This window comes from Felis catus, chromosome B3 (genome assembly GCF_018350175.1).
Source record: "Felis catus isolate Fca126 chromosome B3, F.catus_Fca126_mat1.0, whole genome shotgun sequence".
NCBI lineage: Eukaryota > Metazoa > Chordata > Mammalia > Carnivora > Felidae > Felis > Felis catus.
The window spans coordinates 23,848,182-23,866,939 of NC_058373.1; the positions used below are offsets into that span (position 1 = coordinate 23,848,182).

At 43.0% G+C, this 18,758-nt stretch overlaps 2 pseudogenes; both read right to left on the minus strand.

Annotated features, from left to right (window-relative positions):
- Positions 1-4,308: 4,308 nt before the first annotated feature.
- LOC109501091 lies at positions 4,309-5,059 on the minus strand (annotated as a pseudogene).
- A 3,353-nt stretch (positions 5,060-8,412) lies between these two features.
- Positions 8,413-16,396, minus strand: LOC109501092 (annotated as a pseudogene).
- Between the last annotated feature and the right edge of the window lie 2,362 nt (positions 16,397-18,758).

An 18,758-nucleotide genomic window follows, 5' to 3' on the forward strand; every position in this document is an offset into this window, starting at 1 on the left:
ATCAGCCAGCGTCTATAGAATACTTTTCTTTATTGGCCAGTGTTCTTCTTGCTTTCCATAGAATATTCCATTTTAAAGGTAAAAATATCATAGAGGCTTATTCAGGCTCATAACCAAGTGAAGGAAGATCCCTGGCTTTCTCATAACTATTGGGTATCCCTTCTTTTTTTTTAAATATATGAAATTTATTGTCAAATTAGTTTCCATACAACACCCAGTGCTCATCCCGAAAGGTGCCCTCCTCAATACCCATCACCCACCGCCCATCAGCCCTCAGTTTGTTCTCAATTTTTAAGAGTCTCTTATGCTTTGGCTCTCTCCCACTTTAACCTTTTTTTTTTTCCCTTCCCCTCCCCCATGGGTTCCTGTTAAGTTTCTCAGGATCCACATAAGAGTGAACACATACGGTATCTGTCTTTCTCTGTATGACTTATTTCACTTAGCATAACACTCTCCAGTTCCATACACGTAGCTACAAAGGGCCATATTTCATTCTTTCTCATTGCTGCATAGTACTCCATTGTGTATATAAACCACAATTTCTTTATCCATTCATCAGTTGATGGACAGTTAGGCTCTTTCCATAATTTGGCTATTGTTGAGAGTGCTGCTATAAACATTGGGGTACAAGTGGCCCTATGCATCAGTACTCCTGTATCCCTTGGGTAAATTCCTAGCAGTGCTACTGCTGGGTCATAGAGTAGGTCTATTTTTAATTTTTTGAGGAACCTCCACACTGTTTTCCAGAGCGGCTGCACCAGTTTGAATTCCCACCAACAGTGCAAGAAGGTTCCTGTTTCTCCACATCCTTGCCAGCATCTATAGTCTCCTGATTTGTTCATTTTGGCCACTCTGACTGGCGTGAGGTGATATCTGAGTGTGGTTTTGATTTGTATTTCCCTGATGAGGGCCGACGTTGAGCATCTATGGGTATCCCTTCTTTTTTTTTTTTTTTTTTTATTTTTGCAGGGTGGGGAGGAACATATTACAGCATTTATTGAAGATCTGCATATAGTATGAAACAGTAAAAAAAATGATATGAATGCAAAGCAAGATTTTTCAGCAAAACTTCTCTGATATTTCTTATGAGGACTAGGAAATTTCCAAGACTATTTAGAACACATTTGTTAAAACATTAACAATTGTGGTACACGTAGGGAAATTTCTCCTCATAAAAAGATTTATCACCTTCTTCCTCCTTCCCTTCCCAATCTTGATGTCATCTTCCAATGGAGATTAATCCTCCAAGCTGCTCTTTATAGTTTTATCCCTTGTGATTACATACATAAGCTATACAGTTTATAGCGTTTACTTGCTCTTAACTGCCTGTTTTATTGGTTTGTTTTTAGCTTAATATAAGTATACTACATTTTATTGTGCCTCACAGACACTGCATTTTTAAAAAGTTTTATTTATTTATTTTTAAATGTTTGTTTGTTTGTTTTCAGAGAGAGTGTGTAAGCTGGGGAGGGGCAAAGAGAGGGGGAGAGAAAATTTGACAGTGCAGATCCTGACGTGGGGCTCAAATTCATGAACCATGAGATCATGACCTGAGCCAAAATCAAGAGTTGGACGCTTAACCAACTGAGCCACCCAGGTGCCCCTTTTTTATTTATTTGTTTGTTTTTAGTAATCTACATCCCTGGAGCTTGAACTCACAACGCCAAGATCAAGAGTCACATGCTCTTCTGACTAAGCCAGCCAGGAGCCCCAAATATTGCATTTTTTTACAGTATGAATGTTTACAACAATCCTGAATTAACCAGTGTACCTGTGCCATTTTCTGACAGCACTTGCTTATTTCATGTCTCTGTGTCACATCCACAATATTTTAAACTTTTAAATGTATTTATTATAAAGATTTATAACAGTGATCATGATTCACCAAAAGCTAAGATGATGGGTAGCATTTTTTAGCAATAAAGTATGTTTAAAATAAGGTATATTCTTTTTTTTTTAAGACATAATGCTATTACACACATAATAAACTACAGTAGCGCAGTAGAGTGTAAACATAACTTGTATATGCACTGGAAAACCAAAAAATTCATTTGACTCACTTTGTTGCAATAGTCACTTTATTTCAGTATTCTGGAACTGAACCCACAGTATCTCCAGAATATGGCTGTGTTATGTTTTCAATATTTATCTATGCTGTATGTAGTTCCAGTTGTTCATTTTCATCTCCAGATAATTCTATTAATCTCTATGTCTATCACTACTGTATATCTAATACTAACACTTGTGCATATTTGTGTACATTAAATAATGTACATATGTATGAGTGATACCATTTTATATGGCATACAAAAAAATCCACAATAGATAGGGCCCTTCTATACCTGATGATTGTCTGAGTCATGTGTAGTGATCAATTATCACCAACACTACTGCCATGATCTTTTAAGTGTGTATATCCTTAGATCCTTACACTTAAAAGTAGAAGTAAACCAGATTCTTACATTCAGCAATGTGAAAAGTGATAAATGGATATTGTGAATAGATATGTGCATGTCTAGCTAGAGGTTTGGGTGGGGAATGAGGAACTAAGAACTCTTGTTTATCTGTAGTTATTTTCTTACTACTTAAATTCAAATTTCAGTGTGGTTTAGTCACCACTGGACCTAAGAGTCTGACTTCAGCTTAGGTCATGATCTCACGGTTCATGGGTTCAAGACCCGCATTGGACTCTGTGCTGACAGCTTGGAGCCTGGAGCCTGATTTGGATTCTGTTTCTCCCTCTCCCTCTCTCTCTGCCTGTCCCCTGCTTGTGCTCGCTCACTTGCTAGCTTGCTCACTCTCTCTCTCTCAAAAATAAATAACCAAGAAAAAAATTTTAATTCCATTAAATAGTTCTAATTCTTTATTGGACTGTGAACATGATAAGGGAAAAATCCACATGATTATTCCTTTTACTGACTAACATGGAATTGTGTATGAAGGCTTGCACTGAAGTTATTCAGGAGTGAGGTAGGAAAAGTTAAAATTTCAGTCATTTATTTATTTATTTAGGCCTATGCTACCATGGTGTATGTGTTACTCATTAAGTTTATAAAGGGCTGCTGGGAGAAAGGATATTTTCAGTGTTTTATGTCAATCACAGGTAAGTGAGGAGGTACATAGATGCTTTTGTAATTCTTTGATTCTCAAAATTAGGATTGCAAGCCTTCCTTATGCGCCCCCACCCCCCACTCTACTGCTTTAACACTCCCTTTCCTCTTCTATCATTTCTGCCCGTGTCCTACTCCATAAAGTTTTCAATATTATCCTCTTGGAGTCTTCTTTTGTGTATTAATTTTCCCAAATAATTTAAAAGGTTGAGAAAGGAAGGGGCTGGAAACTACAATCCAGGTGAAAATGATGGTAGCTCAAAACATGACAAACCAAATATGGCAAAATATTTAAAAGCAGTGAGTTGCCATTTCTATATACTATGTAAATTTGCTTCAAAATAAAGTTAACAGTAGCCATTTCTTTAATATATATGTATGTATTTACTTATATATGCATAAAATTCTTCCAGAAGTATACATAGACACTGATAACACAGGTGATTCTGTATGTCTTAGAGTGGCAGCATGGCAAAGGAAGAGGGATCCAACTAGAGTGTCTATAAAACTTATCCAAAATAACATACTTCTGAGAGGAAGAAGGAACTATTCATCATCATGCCAGGACAGTGGTTGTAAACTGAGTCTTCACCAGGCAAATACAGCTATATGGTCATCAGGGATGGAAGGCAGACTTGCCATTACATGTCATTTTGTACATTATGATTTTTCAACATGTGAATATATTAACCATTCAAATTCATAAATTAAAAATAGGCATAGGGGAAAGGTATTTAGAAATCAAGGTCTTGGTCTTGGTGCTATTAAAATTGATTTTAGGTCCTTTCAGATAAAAAAAGTATAGATATTGGGGCACCTGAGTGGCTCAGTTGACTCTTGATTTCAGCTCATGATTCATGAGATAGATAGAGCACTGTATCAGGCCCTGCACTGACAGTGTGAAGCCTGCTTGGGATTTTCTCTCTCCCTCTCTCTCTCTGCCTCTTCCTCACTTGTGCTCTCTCTCTCTCCAAATAAATAAACTTAAACAAATATGTAGTTCTATATAACTATGATAGTCCCCAATTTATAATGGTTCAAGTTATGATTTTTCAGCTTTACAATGGTGCAAATGCAATACTCATTTCGTGGAAATCATGCTTCAAATTTTTTTAAAGTATAAACTCCATGTTTGTTTGTTTGTTTGTTTGTTTTTTCCAGAGAACAATTTCTCTTCAGTACTTAAGGACTTACTTCCTTACATGGACTTCAGTGGAGGTTGTGGGGAAGCACCAGCTGGTCTAAATGTAGGGTTTGGGGATGTTTTGGAGGCTCAGTTGGTTGAGCTTCTAACCCTTGATTTTGGCTCAGGTCATGATCTCATAGTTTGTAGGATGGAACTCCATGCCAGCTCTGGGCTGAGCATGGATCCTGCTTAAGATTCTTTCCTCTCTCTTTCTCTGCCCCTCTCCCATGCATACACACATTCTCTCTCTCCCTCTCTAAAAGAAAAATAGAAAAGAAAATTTTAATCTGGGAGGGGTGTTTGGTCTTTTTGTGCTTCACCAGAGCAATTCCTGACCATTTTGCTGTGAATGGCACAACTCCCACAGTAATGTAGCTTCACATACAGCTTGGGAAGCACATAGGCAACTAAGATACTCACTTTGGAAATGTCCCTGGCAGTGGTGGCCTCTACTATGTTCTGAATAAAAGGAACTTTTTTTGTTTTAATGTTTTTTTTTTCTTTTTGAGAGAGTGTGTGTGTGAGCAGGGGAGGGGAAGAGAGGACGATACAGGATTTGAAGTGGGCTATGCGCTAACAGCCTGATCTGGGGCTGGAAGGCATGAACCATGAGATCATGACCTGAGCCGACAGAGCCACCCACATAAAAGGAACTTCTTAATGGCCCTATCCTTGGGCATGCAGTGGGCATAGCTGGTGCCACAAATAGGCCACATGTGACCCTTTTTGCAACATGGCCATTATTTCTTCTTTTCTTGGTCATCTTGGAAGCAAGGACCCAAGAGAGCAATACTGCAAATTTAATTTTTTTTATGTTTTCTCAGGCTAGTGATCTGAGGCATGATACTCTTTCTTGATGCTGGACAATAGCAGGGTGCCACAGCTACCAGTCAGCCATGCAGTCTGTGCCCATGCAACCATTATATTTTTCACTTTCAGTACAGTATTCAATAAATTGCATGAGATATTCAACACTTTATTGTAAGATAGCCTTTGTGTTTGATTTTGCCCAACTGTAGGTTAATGTAAGATTTCTGAACACATTTAAGGTAGGCTAGGCTAAGCTATGATGTTTGGTAGGTTAGGTGTTTTTAACATTTTTGACTTTTAATGTTTTCAACTCAGGCTTATCAGAACATAACCCCATCATAAGTTGTGGAGGATCTGTGTATAGATATATAGATCCATAAAAACTGTGTGTGCATGTATTTTTCACATGTAATTATAATGATACTTGCAATCCCAATATAGTCACACAGGGTTTGATTTGCCTTCCTCCATTCCCTATCTGTATCACCTTCCTCCACATTGAGAACCCTCTTTCCCAGAGTCTCCCTTGTTTTGTCTTCTCCTCTCCTCCTCTCTTTTCCCCTCCCATTGTTCATTCTTCTGTTCTTCCTTCCTTACCATTGGTTGACAGAGGAACACAATGTAGGCATCATAGGTTTAATATCAAGCTTTCAAAAATGTCACAGAAAATTCAAGCAGTGTTCTGGAAAGAGAAAGGGCTCTTGATCTAGGGGGATGAGGAATCTTTGTAGGTACACAGGGCCTGAATTGACAGTAGCTTAGGGAAGCTGTAGGGACTCTGTCAAGTGGGTGTCCCCTCATGAGTGTGGCAACTTATCTGTTTGAGCCTTAGGTGACAGAAGAAGCCCAGGGCCATGGCCAACCCCAGACAACCTTCCGTGGGGCTGCCACACAATTTCCTATAAAAGGCATATGTGAATTTTTTTTCCAAGATGGGTCCAACATTTCTTTTCCTATGGAATAGTAAGCATGAGGTCAAAGTCCATGTGATACTTTTTATGTTAGTAATCAGTCTCTGCCACAGGAGAAAAATACATGTTTTCAAGTAAAATTGAATAAAGGAGGTAATGTTATATTGTTACATTGTTTTCTTTAAGGGGGCAAAGGATATTTTATGCATAAATATTTTTCTTTCATTCTGCTTATGTCCTCACTTTAAATTCTCAGAAGATACTCCAAAAATCTCTGAATCTGTGTCCTGTTCCATCTGCACATTATTAGTAATGAGTTTTTTTAAATTTAATTTATAATTAGTTAATACAGTGTAATATTAGTTTCAGGTGTACAATATAGTGATTCAACACTTCCATACATCATCCAATGCTCATTTCAAGTGTACTCCTTAATCCCCATCATCTATTTCACCAATCCCTCCATCCACCCACCTCCCCTCTGGTAACCATCAGTTTGTTGTCTACAGTTAAGAGTCTATTTCTTGCTTTGTCTCTCTTTCTTATTTTTTCCCTTTGCTTTCTTGTTTTGTTTCTTAAATTCCACTATCAATGAAATCATGTGGTATTTGTCCTTCTCTGACTTGTTTCACCTAGCATTATACTCTCTAGGTCCATCTATATCATTGCAAATGGAAATATTTCATTATTTTTTTCTTAATGTTTATTTTTGACAGAGGGAGAACATGAGCAGTGGAGGGACAGAGAGAGAGAGAGAGGGATAGAGGGTGCTGACAACAGAGAGCCTGATGCAGGCTCAAGCTCAGGAACTGTGAGATGGTGACCTGAGCCAAAGTCAGATGCTTAACTCATTGAGCCACCCAGGTGCGCTGACTTCATTCTTTTTCACTGTTGAGGAATATTCCATACTATACATATACCACTTCTTCTTTATTCATTCAACAGTTGGTAGACAGTTGGGCTTTTCCCATAATTTGGCTATTGTAGAAAATGTTGCTATAAACATTGGGGTGCATATATCCCTTCGAATTAGTATTTTTGTAATCTTTGCATAAATACCTAGTGGTATAATTACTGAATTGTAGGGTAGTTCTATTTTTAACTTTCTGGGGAAACTCCATACTGTTTTCCAGAGCAGATGTACCAGTTTGCATTCCCAGGAGCAAACAGTGCAAGAGAGTTTCCCTTTCTTCACATCCTTACCAACACCTGTTGTTTCCTGTGTTTGTGATTTTAGCCATTCTGACCAGTGTGAGGTGATCTCTCATTGCAGTTTTGATTTGCATTTCCCTCATGATGAGTGATGTTGAGCACCTTTTTATCTATTGGTCATTTGTATATACATAAATTATAATATTATAATTCCTAAGTATAAAAGGATTAAGCACTAAATGGAAGTCAAATGCATTAAAAAAAACTATTGAAATTTAAATGGAAAATATTACATTAGCAATATCATAAATTATTTTCCAAAGAATATTGTAGGAAGTAAGGTACATTAAATATTATATAATGACTAAGTCTAGAATATTTTTACTTGCATTCTTGTCCATATAGTTTAAAACTCTAGAGCACTGACTGAATGAGAAGATCATTTTAAAATAAATAATAGACGAGCATGTGAATAGCTTAGTCAGTTAAGCCTCCAACTCTTGATTTTGGCTCAGGTAATGATCTCAGGGTTTGTAGTTTCGAGCCCCACATTGGGCTCTGTGCTAATAGTGCAGAGCCTTCTTGGGATTCTCTCTGTTTCCCTCACTCTCTGATCCTCCCCCCAGTTGTGTATGAACTCTCTCTCTCTCTCTCTCTCTCTCTCTCTCTCTCTCTCTCTCAAAATAAACAAAGGTAAATTCTTTAAAATAAACAATAGATTGTGGCATATGCCTTCTTTTTTATTCAGAAAAAAATTCAAGATTATTTATTTTGAGAGAAATAGAGCAAGAGAATGAGCAGGGGAGGGGCAGAATAAAAGGAGAGAGAGAGAGAGAGAGAGAGAGAATCTCAAGCAGGCTCCATGCCATCAGTGCAAGCCCAATATGTGGCTCTGTCTCACAAACTGTGAAATCACAAGCTGAGCTGAAACCAAGACTCAGATGCTTAACTGACTGAGCCACCCAGGGGCCTCACAGTTTTGTTTTGTTTTTAATTTTATTTTTATGTAATGTCTATACTCAAGGTGGGGCTTGAATTTACAACCAAGAGATCAAAGATTCATATGCTCTACTGAACTTAGCCAGCCAGGGCCCCCGGGGTATATGCAATTTTAAGGATAAAAGGAAGATGGCCTTTGTGCTTTTATATGCAAATAATGTTCTTATGGAGATAGTCCTCAGAGTTTCCATTAGCCTTGAGTGACAAGATTCTTTAAGTATTGTGTGAAAAAGAGACAATCCTTTTACTGATAGGAGGTTTCCAATTCTATCTGGGTTGGATCTTCTAGATATCTCCAGGAGTAACAGCAATTCATTATAAGGTGGCCAAAGGGTGTCACTAATTTTGAACTGGATCCTGTGGAACATCAAATAGTTTATTTATATGAATCTGTAACGTTTTATGTAGTGCTATCAGCTATGCAGTTGATTCTTTTTTTTAATTAATTTTTTTAGAAAGAGTGTGAGAGGGACAGAGAGAGAGGGAGAGAGAGAAGCTTAAGCAGGCTCCTTGCCTAGTGTGGAGCCATATGTGGGACTTGATCTCAGGACCCTGAAATCATGACTGTTATGCCCAGAATTCGTGATCCCCAAGTACCGCCAGGAAGCCGAGTCTGATATAAAAGCAAAAGAGCCTTTATTCGAGCTAGCTCGAGCTCAATCCCCTACGTGCACAATGCAGCGGTGAGATACCAGGGAGAGAGAGTGACTTTCAAAAGGACAAAGGTTTTATTGGGGCCTAGGGGCAGTTGGTGAGGTAATGGCTATGGCCTCAGCCGATTGGCTGGGGAAGGGCCCGAGTCCTGTTAGGCAGGTGGGGGGGGGGGGGTTACTCAAGGGCAGGAGGTGTAGTCAAGGTGAAGGACACAGAACAAGATGGAGTTGGCCGGCGTAGGCCCGCCCTTTCATTCCCCCCTTGTCATGTAGCTTCCGGACCCAATCATGGGACCGGCTGCATTTATGGTGACAAGGGGAACAGAGTTTGGAGGTTTATGCAAAGTTCTGGGAAGCAAGTGTCCCTGGGGTGGCTCTGGGAGGTCTGATTAAGTATTGTCCCTGAGCTGGTGTCTATGATCTGCCAGGTGATGTTTTGGGGGGCGTGGGGACTTCCGGCAGCATGAGCAATGACAAGCAGAGTTAACAGAGTTATCAATATTAGGTGGGTCGAATGCGCTGTAGCTTGAGCTTGAGCGGGTTGTGTTGGTCCCGACTGATGGCCTATCATGTGACGAAGTCCTTCCGGATCGAGGAGGGGTCCGCTGGCCAAGCGTGGGTGTGATGGACCCAGGTTGCGATGCCGTCTACCTTAAGAGCGGTGGGGGTTGTCAACACCATGATGTAGGATCCCTTGCAGCTCAGCTCAAGAGTCTCTCAGTGGTGCCTCTTGACGTAGACCCAGTCTCCCAGCCTGTACTGATGAGGTGTCGAGATCGGGCCAGCCTCATAGATGGCATGGAGGTGCGGCCAAATGTCCTCGTGCGCCCTCTGGAGCCTGCTCAAGGAAAGAAAAAGTTCTTGATCTTTAAACTCAGCAATAAGTTCAGCTCGAAGGCTGGGAATAACAGGGGGTGGCCTGACAAACATGATCTCGTAGGGAGTAAAACCCAGAGTGTAAGGAATGTTTCTAATCCGGTAAAGGGCGTACGGTAGGAGAGTCACCCAGTCCCCGCCAGTCTCCATGGTTAATTTGGTAAGGGTCTCTTTTAGGGTTCTATTCATTCTTTCTACCTGTCCTGAGCTCTGGGGCCTATAAGCACAATGTAATTTCCAGTTTGCCCCCACCACCTTGGCTACTGCCTGTGTTACCTGCTAGATAAAAGCTGGTCCATTGTCTGATCCTACCATGGCAGGAAAACCATACCTGGGTAAGATGTCTTCTAGTAGCTTCTTAGTCACCGTCTGAGCCATTTCATGCTTGGTTGGGTATGCCTCCACCCAGCCAGAGAAGGTGTCTGTAAATACTAAAAGATATTTAAAACGATAATTTCCTGGTTTGACTTCAGTGAAGTCAACTTCCCATTGGGCTCCCAGTCTGGTGCCTCTGAACCTGGTTCCTTTTTTATTTGATGTGGCTCTCGCGTTGGTGAGTTGGCAGGTCTTGCAGGCAGATACAACTTGCTTTATTTTGGTGTCCTGTTGGTGAATCTTGATTCCGGCATGTCGGATTAAGTCTTTTAATTTTCAGGCCCCCATGTGAGACCAATGCATGTGCTCTAATATTGAGACTCCGAGCTGGTCTGGCAGCACGAGCTCCTTGTTAGGTGTATACCACCATCCTTTTATCTCCTGGGCCATGGGGAGTTTCTTGATCCGCTGTAACTCCTCCTGGGAGTATTTGGGCTGGTCTGGTAAAACTGGGTCTCCGGGGTCCAGTAGTTGTAATGGTCATGGTGGGGACTGGAGTAAGGGCTACTGCCTTGGCTGCCTGGTCAGCCTTTCAATTATCTCTAGCTACTGGGTTATCAGCTTTTTGGTGCCCTTGGCAGTGGATAATGGCTAGTTTGGCAGGAAGCCATAAGGCCGTAAGCAGGTTAAGTACCTCCTGCTTATTTTTTATAGTCCGTCCTTCTGCCGTCAGTAACCCCCTCTCCTGATAAATTGCCCCATGAATATGAGCTGTGGCAAATGCATAATGGCTGTCTGTGTAGATGTTAAGCCGTTGTCCAGCTCCAGCATCAGTGCCTTGGTGAGGGCTATGAGCTCTGCTCGCTGGGCTGACGTTCCAGAGGGTAGAGCCTCCACCCATACGGTGTCTGTTTCAGTGACCACCGCTGCACCCGCATACCTGTGTCCGTCTCGCACAAAGCTGCTGCCATCAGTGAACCAAGTAGCCTCGGCATCGGGGAGGGGCCAGTCGGTCAGGTCAGTCCAGAATCCATGTACTTGTTTCAGGATTCCTGCACAGTCATGTAGTGGAGCACCTAGGTCAGGGTCGGGCAGCAGGGTTGCAGGATTGAGGGCTGCACTGGGGTGGAACCGCACTCGTGGAGGGTTGAGTAGGAGGCTCTGGTAATGAGTCATACGTGTGTTGCTCACCCATCTATCAGGAGGCTGTTTCAGGACCCCTTCAATGGCGTGTGGGGTCATGATCCAGATCTACTGTCCTAGTGTCAGTTTGTCTGCATCCTTGACTAGGAGTGCTGTTGCTGCAATAATTCTTAGGCATGGCGGCCAGCTGGCAGCCACTGGGTCTAGTTTCTTAGACAGGTAAGCCACTGGGCGGTTCCAGGGGCCTAAGGCTTGAGTTAGAACCCCTTTTGCTATTCCCTTATGTTCGTCTACAAAGAGGTGGAAGGGCTTCATAATGTCTGGAAGGCCCAGGGCTGGGGCACTTAGGAGGGCCTTTTTTAACTGATTAAAGGCAGTTTCTTCTTTTTCAGCCCATTTAAATGTTTTCCCCTCTTTGGTAGCTTCATATAGGGGCCTGGCGATCTCAGCAAAACCTGGAACCCAGAGGCGGCAGTAGCTGGCTGATCCTAGGAATCCCCTCACTTCTCTTCGAGAGGTGGGAGTAGGGATCTTTAGGACAGTTTCTCTTCTGGCATCTGGTAACCGCCGCTGTCTGCCCTCCAGGATATATCCCAGGTAACTTACCCTCTCCCTGCATATCTGAGCCTTCTTCGCGGATGCCTGGTACCCTAAGGCCCCCAGGTAGCCAGCAGGTCCTGGGTCCCTCGCTCACAGTCTTTGGCCATGTCGGCAGCAATCAGGATGTCATCTACGTACTGTAGAAGGGTGAGGCCAGGGTGCTCCCTTCTGTACTCACCCAGGTCCTCGTGTAGTGCCTCATCGAAGATGGTGGGTGAATTTTTGAATCCCTGAGGTAGCCGTGCCCACTGTAGCCCTCCTCCGGATCATGCCACTCAAAGGCGAACAAGGGTTGGCTCTGGGGTGCCAGCAGCAGACTGAAGAAGGCGTCCTTTAAATCTAGTACAGTATACCAGATCCTGGAGGGCGCCAAGGAGCTCAAGAGAGTATATGGGTTGGGAACAGTTGGGTGTATGTCCGTGACCCTCTAATTTACTTCCCGGAGGTCTTGTACCGGTCGGTAGTCATTTGTGTGAGGCTTTTTGACCAGCAGTAAGGGGGTATTCCAGGCAGACTGGCAAGGAACTAGTACCCCTAGGCTTCGTAGTCTCCGGATGTGTGGCTGAATCCCCTTCCAGGCCTCCTGAGACATGGGGTATTGTTTGATCCTTACCGGACTCTCTCCTGGCTTGAGCTCTACTAGGACTGGGGTCCTGTGAGTGGCTAGTCCCATCGCCCCCGTCTCTGCCCAAACTGAGGGGAATTCTTGTAGCCATCTGTCTATATTATTCTCTCTCGAGAGCGCCTCCTGGTGGAAGAGGTATTCATCCTCCAGTTTCATGGTCAGGACCTGAATGAGGTGGCCCTTGCCATCAGTGACCTGAGGCCCCCCTTGTCTGAAAGTTATCTGAGCTCCAATCTTGGTCAGTAAGTCCCCTCCTAACAGTGGGTAGGGGCATTCTGGTATTACCATAAAGGAGTGGGATACCTGGCCCGTTCCCAAATCTACTGTTCTTCGGGTAGTCCATGAATACTGGCTCATACCAGTTGCCTCTTGTACCCAGGACTTCTTGCTAGCTAGTTTTCCTTGTGTGGTGTGGAGGACCGAATGTTGTGCTCCGGTGTCGACAAGGAAGTCAATAGGGGTCCCCTCCACTTTAAGAGTTACCCTGGGTTCGGGGAGAGGGTCCGAACCCCGACTCCCCTAATCACTTAGTTCATCTAGCTCTAGGACTTTTACTCGATCAGTCTTGCTTCCCTTCCCGCCAGCCCTTTTTGGACAATCTCAGGCCCAATGCCCTATCTCCTTGCAATATGCGCACTGATCCTTCTGCAGCCTCTGCTTCCCCCCCTTGGTGGTTCCTTTACCTTTTCTTGTACCATCTGCCAGCTGCCGGAGATGGTGGTCTCGTTCCTTGGGGAAGTCAGCAGTGGTAGCTAGTAGTATTCTGGCCAGGTCTTGAGTCTGCTTACTGCTGGCAGCCGCCATGGCGTGAGTCTCCTTGTCCTCAGGAGGCTCCAGGTTATTATATACCTTTTTGGCTACCACCAGTAACTCCTGCAAACTTTTTTCTCCTAGTCTATCTATTTTCTGTAATTTTCTCCTAATGTCTATGGCCGATTGGTTTACAAAGGCCATGATAACAGCTGCCTTGCTTTCCAGAGCCTCTGGATCCATGGGGGTATAGGTACGGAATCCCTCCATGATCCATTCTAAAAAGGCAGCTGGAGATTCATCTTTTCCATGTTGTACATTTCCTACCTTGGCCAAATTGGTTGGCTTCCTAGCAGCCATTCGGAGACCCCCCCCATTAGAGTCTGGCGGTGGACCCGGAGCCTCTCCTTACCTTCTGCCATATTGAAATCCCACTGGGGCCGAGTTAAGGGGAAGGAGGCATCTATCTGAGCCTGGTTGGTGGTGGGATTCCCGTCTGCGCCCGGAACTAGTTTTCGGGCCCCATTGAGGATTCTTTCTCTTTCTTCAGTCGTGAACAGGACCTGCAAAAGCTGCTGGCAATCGTCCCACGTGGACTGATGGGTAAAAAGAACAGAGTCTAATAAATCAATAAGCCCTGCCAGTTTCTCAGAAAACTTAGGATTCTGAGCTTTCCAATTGTAGAGGTCACTAGTGGCGAAAGGCCAATAGTGATGGGGCTGATTCCCCTCAGCGTTTGGGGTCCGGTGGCTCGCAGGGTCAGAATAGTGGAGTCGGCGGCGGAGGCGGATTGCTCCCTCTGAGCCCTTTGTCTGGTAAAGGGCGGGCTTCCCACTGGAGCGTTTCCGCCTCCCGCCCTCAGAACAGCGTCTGCCTCCCCCAGAGGGGGAGGATGGTGTTCTTCCGGCACCCTAGAGGGGTTATACAGGAGAGGAAAAATTAATTCTTCTTCAGTACCCCCCTTTAGGACAGGGTAGAGGGGTGCTGAAGGCTGGGTAAGACTTTTCTTCTTCTTTGTCCCCTGCAAAGCAAGAATGGGTTTTGGCTCTAGAGGGAGTGGGGCTAGGAAGGGCTTAAGCCAAGAGGGTGGGTCTTCTACAAGGTCCTGCCAAGTGATAATGTAAGGGAGCTGATCAAGATGGCCCATCTTAGGCTGAGAGATGATACTCCTTACTCGGTGGATGGTAGGGAGATCGAAGGTCCCCTCTGGTGGCCATCCGACATTGAAAGTTGGCCACTCGCTAGAACAAAAAAACTGCAACCGACCCTTTCGGACTTCCACACTGAGGTTGTTAGCTCTTCCCCTCACATCCTTAAAGTGATCAATCATAATACTTAGAGGAGTAGTCTGAGTCTGTCCCATAAGGTCCGTCCACTAAGTCCACAGAACAAAACAGAGAAACACAAAAACAGACAAACAGAGGGCCCCTAGAAAGTCTTCCAACTCCATGGAAGCAAAACTGAGAGCTAGCTTAGACATTTGAGGGGATTCCACGTCCCTCCAGAAGGGAGGATCAGAGCGTCTTCTGAAACTCCCGGCCCGTGGTCCTCCAGTGCGTCCACTTAGACCGCGTCGGGCACTATCAGAATTCCAGAAATGAGCTCACACAGAAAAGACAGAACAAACAGACACTAACCGTGGCCAGTCAGGCTCTCCGGGTCGGGGGTCCCTCGGGGGTCTTGGGGATCCCGGGCCGAGCCCCCAAATGTTATGCCCAGAATTCGTGATCCCCAAGTACTGCCAGGAAGCCGAGTCCGATGTAAAAGCAAAAGAGCCTTTATTCGAGCTAGCTCGAACTCAATCCCCTACCTGCACTGATGCAGTGGTGAGATACCAGGGAGAGAGAGCGACTTTCAAAAGGACAAAGGTTTTATTGGGGCCTAGGGGCAGTTGGTGAGGTAATGGCTATGGCCTCAGCCGATTGGCTGGGGAAGGGTCCGAGTCCTGTTAGGCAGGTGAGGGTGGGGTTACTCAAGGGCAGGAGGTGTAGTCAAGGTGAAGGACACAGAACAAGATGGAGTCAGCCAGCGTAGGCCCACCCTTTCAATGACCTGAGTCAAAATCAAAAGTCAGATGCCTGAACAACTGAGCCACCCAGGCACCCCAGTTGATTCTTTTGTTTGTTTGTTTTTTAGTAATCTCTACACCCAACGTGAGGCTTGCATGACACCAAGATCAAGAGTCACAAGCTCTTCTGAGTGAGCCAACCAGTTGCCCCTATGCAGCTGATTCTTGATTTTTTTTTTCTTTTTGCTATATCTATCAGGTAGAGGGAAATGGTCTCATAGATACTCATGAGATACTCTCATATACTTTTTTTTTTTTTGAGGCATTTTTTTAAGTAGGCTCTATGCCCAACCTGGGGCTTGAACTCATCATCCTGAGGTTAAGAGTCACATACTCTACTAACTGAGACAGCAGGGCACCCTCTTTTAACCATTTTTGTTTTCAGCTTATCAAACTCTCAATTCAGAAAATGTCACTATGTGATGCTTAAATTCATTGTGTATTACATGAAGAGATTCAGTATCTGTTGTTGTTTACCCAACCCTTTATTCTCTTTCCAAGTCTCCCTTTAACCTTTCATTCTTTGACTAAATGGTAGAGTATCATTTCAAGATCAAGTATCAATTTTTGGAACACTTCCTTATGTTACTAGATGATCTTCATTCAGTGGAATTATTTCAGGAGTTTCTGCCATTAACTGAGTTCAGTGGCCAAACATTTCATCTGAATAACTAATGTTTATTGAGCATTTGAATTGGTGACTATCTCCATTCCAACAAGTGATAATGTATTCTAACATTCTGTCATATCATTACATGTTCCTTCATATTCTTTTTTTAAGTAATCTCTATACCCAATGTGGGACTCAAACTCACAACCCTGAGATCAAGAGTGGCATGATGTTCTACAAACCAAGCCAGCCAGGTGCCTCTCTTCACATTCTTTAATAAGCTCTACTTACCCATCTTAAAAAAAAAAAAAAAAGTTTATTTATTTTGAGAGAGAGGGAGAGAAAGCACAAGTGGGGGAGAGGCAGAGAGAGGGAGAGAGAGAATCTCAAGCAGACTCCACATTGTCAGCACAGAGCCCAACATGGGGCTTGATTTCATGAACGATGAGATCATGACCTGAGCAGAGATCAAGAGTCGGATACTCAACTGACTAAACCACCCAGGTGCCCCATATTCTTCTTAAGCATCTTAACATCTTCCACATCTGTTATACTAACTGGATCTAGATCTTGCCAATTCACTGGCATATGCTTGTGATCTTCTTAGCCTTATGATGAAAATAATAATGATAATTAAAAAAAAGGTGTGGGAACTTCAGTCAAATTATCTGTGCATCAGTTTTCTTACTCTTTTCAGAGAATGTTATAGAAAATAAAGAAGTTCATATATTTAAAAAAAAAAGTTTTGAGTACTTGAAGCCCACAAGTTAACTAGTTCTTTTGTCTTTCTCTCCTAACCAGTGGGGTTCTGGAACTGGCATTGGTGTGGGAGCTAGAGAAGAGTGGTACTCAAGCCTAGCTGAATATTGAGTATTAAGTTTTCTGAACACGATTCCAATGTGTGGGGAGTTTTTCCCCATACCATCAAACAATTCTTGGAGACCATCTGGGTGACCTATAATTGAACTCCATTCTGACACCATCTATCCACAGATAAAATCAGATTCCACAGGTTAAGGATTCAGACCCACAAAACTACCCCTTCATTCATATGCCAATTTCCAAATTCAGGTTGTTACCTGTGCTTCTTACCAACTGGCTGTAATTCAGATTCATATGGCCTCCTCCTTAGGTGGGATTAATTTGCTAGATTGACTCCTAAGACTCAAGTAACCAGTTTATTCACAGATTACAAGTTTATTACAAAAGATATAATGAATAGCTAGATGGAAAGACACACATGGCAAAGTCCCAAACAAAGGAACTTGTTTCTCCATGGAGTTTGGGTCCAGAACGTTGCACATGGAACCATTGTTTCAGCAATCTGGAAGCTCTCCTAACCCTAACTTTGTGGGGTTTTATGGAGGTTTTATTACATATGAATGGTTGATTGGATCAGTTTACAATGGCTAATAATTTAATCTTCAGCCCATCTCCCCCTCCCACAATATCAGGGACATAGGACTGAAAATTCCAACCCTCTAATCACATGGTTCTGGCAACCAAACCAGACCCCTTCTTTCCAGACCTTCTAATGTTACCTCATTAACATAACCAAAGGTAATTTTAGCACTCTCATCACAGGAAATTCCAAGAATTTTAGGAGCTCTGTTCCAGAAAGGGGGTGAAGATATATATTATAAATCACAGTACAAAGGTAGCAAGTTCCCCAGAGGTAAGGTCTCACCTTTAGGGTTGCAGCTCAATATTCTGTGAGCCATGAGCCAGCCCTGGTAGCAAGTTTCAACCATTGTGGTACTCTCCCCAGCCTATCTCTTACCACCACAGAGCCACTGTACTTCTATTTTTTTTTTTAGTTTTGCCTGGTGACAATCCTCTCATAAGCTTACTATACTGTACTTATCCCTGTCTTTACTAGCAATGACGTCGCATATACCAAATGATTTCAAGTTTGTTTCAGTTTTTTTTTTTTTGAGTATAATGTGTTTCCCAGCAGTGAGAGTCATTGATTCTAAAATGATGATTGAAAATTCACTTTTTGCCAGCTCATTTGTGGAATTGTTGGTAAGAAATCTATGGCTCTTATGGGGAGCTGATTTGGAAAACAGAGAAGGCAAGCAGTCAGACAATCTACTGTTTATGAAAGGATGATGAGCTAAGTACAGTGTGTTTGTGAATGTACTGTTTGAGACCCTAGCAGAAGACACCCAGGTAGGGATTCTTAAGGAAGACATGATTGGGTTAGGGCTCCAGGGTATGGAAAGGGGGTGGATTTTATGGAGATTCACAGGCCAGGAGACTAAGCTTGGAGATACTTCCAAAAAGGGAAAATATCTGTTTCACAGACATAGGGAGTGAGAAGAGAGAGACAAGGTATGGGGTTTGATGGGTTATTAGGCCCCATGGAGTGGAGGATACATGGCATGCATTGAAGGATTGTTACTGGGTTAGTCCTCTGGTAAGATATGGAGAAGTCTACAGGATAACTGGAAAAACAGAAAGAATTGGATCATAAAGACACATTTGGAACTGGTTCAAACTGTATTCATTTATACTAGCGGTCAGTAAGTACAACCTGTGGCCAAATCCAGACTTCTACCTGTATGTATGTGGCATGTGGGCTAAAATTGATTATGTTTTCAAGTAGCTGGGAAAAAATCAAGAGGATACTATTTCTTCAAATTTAAGTGTCCATAAGTAGAATTTTATTGGAATACAATTATGTCCATTTGGTTATGCATTGTCTTTGGCAGCTTTTGCACTGTAGCAGCAAAGTAGTTGCAACAGAGACCTATGGCTCTTAAAGCCTAAAATATTTCCTACCTTGCTCTTTACAGAAGAAGGTTGCTAACCCCTGATTTATATAATTAAACTATTGTTGAATGTCCATGTAGGTGTAGTCATTCAATTACTTGTGTGTATGTTGTGGGAGATCACAAGTTAGGAACATAAGACCCCTTTATCTTAGAGGTTACATTCTGGTGGACAT